Consider the following 1945-nt stretch of genomic DNA (forward strand, 5'->3'; position numbering starts at 1 on the left):
TTTAATAGAGCATTATGACTTTCTTGTATTTAAAAACCAGCATGCACAGATGTCTATTGGATGAGATCAGTAGATATACATAGCAAGAAAAAGAAGACAAATAATTCTGTATCTAACCACAAAAGTAATTTTTTTTTTACTTTTGTAGAGCAGTAATACAACAAGGACACAGCCCAATGCCTGTAGATAACATTTCATTGTAAGATGAAAGTATAAATAGTCCATGGCTTTTCTTTTTAAAGCCTCAGTATCAAGCAGACATGGTTTTAAGTGCTTTTTACATGCAATCTCCAATTCCCAGTACTACAGAGCTGGGGGCATCCTAGGCCTCTGTTCACAGAGGAGTCTCTGGAGTGTCACATTGCGGGTGTGTTGCAGGGTTAGAACTCCACCCTACAGCTGCAAAATGTGTCCTCTCTTTGAACATGGCAGCATGAGGTCACATATGGCCAGCAACAAATATGTCATAGCATAACAGTTTACAAGCTTTTCCTAATGTCATTAAAGCTCTACAAATCCCAGTGGACATCACTAAATAGAAGTAGAGCAGTGGGCATTACCAACCCAGGTGCTAACAGAAGATAAACAGGGTAGGCCGTTGCAGTATACACTTAAATGGTCTAACTATATCACAGGATACCTGAGGGAGGCTATGAGATATTGTGTTTGGTACCAAGACTCTCCAAAAATAAATTTAACTAAAATATTAATATATATTTACATATGTTCATATATATACCTGAACGCTTTCATATACATGGTCATATACATGGACTGGATAATATTTAATAAAATACTTGAAAATCAATAAAGGCATATATCAAAAAGATCATCCGTGATGATCAAGTTGGTCTTATCCCAGAGAGACAGGGATGGTTCAGTGAGTCAGTAAATGTAATTAACCACATAAATAGGATTAAAGACAGAAATCACAAGATTATCTAAATAGGTGAAGGAAAAGCCTTTGACAAAATCCAACATAACATCATGATAAAAAGTTCTTGAGATCTTCAGCACAATCTCAGTGGAGGTCCTAAGGTCCCAAGAGGACTCTCCACACTCCAGACACCCTAGCACACCCGGGACCCTGAGAACACGGGTGAGTGGAACACAAATTCAGTTCCAAAAATCCCAGAGGGTCTTGTGCTAGCAGCAACAGTGTCAAAGGACAAAGGCAGGCCCTAGCACACCCAGAATCTTGGGATCACTGAGACCAGTCTACACAGGAGAGCACGTGGGCTGCAGAAGCAACAGAGCTTCTTGGACAAGGTCCCTTTGGGCCTTCATCCTCAGCCAGGAGTGCTCAAAATCCTACCCAGAGCAATTAGACAACAAAAGGAGATCAAGAGGATAGAAATTGGAAAGGAAGAAGTCAAAATATCACTATTTGCAGATGATATGATTGTATATATAAATGATCCTAAAAATTCCACCAGACAACTCCTAAACCTGATAATCAGTTTCAGTGAAGTAGCTAGATATAAAATTAACTCAAATCAGTGGCCTTTCTCTACACAAATGATAATCAGGTTGAGAAAGAAATTAGGGAAACAACACCCCTCACAATAGTCACAAATAATATAAAATACCTTGGTGTGACTCTAACTAAGGAAGTAAAAGATCCATATGATAAGAACTTCAAGTCTCTGAAGAAAGAAATCAAAGATTTCAAAAGATGGAAAGATCTCCCATGCTCATGGATTGGCAAGATCAATATACTAAAAATGGCTATCTTGCCGAAAGCAATCTACAAATTCAATGCAATTCCCATCAAAATTCCAACTCAATTCTTCAACGAATTAGAAAGGGCAATTTGCAAATTCATCTGGAATAACAAAAACCTNGGATAGCAAAAACTCTTCTCAATGATAAAAAAAAACAAAACAAAAAAACACCTCTGGTGGAATAACCACAACTGACCTCAGGCTGTACTACATAGCAGTTG

The sequence above is a fragment of the Mus pahari genome, chromosome 5 (assembly GCF_900095145.1).
Source record: "Mus pahari chromosome 5, PAHARI_EIJ_v1.1, whole genome shotgun sequence".
NCBI lineage: Eukaryota > Metazoa > Chordata > Mammalia > Rodentia > Muridae > Mus > Mus pahari.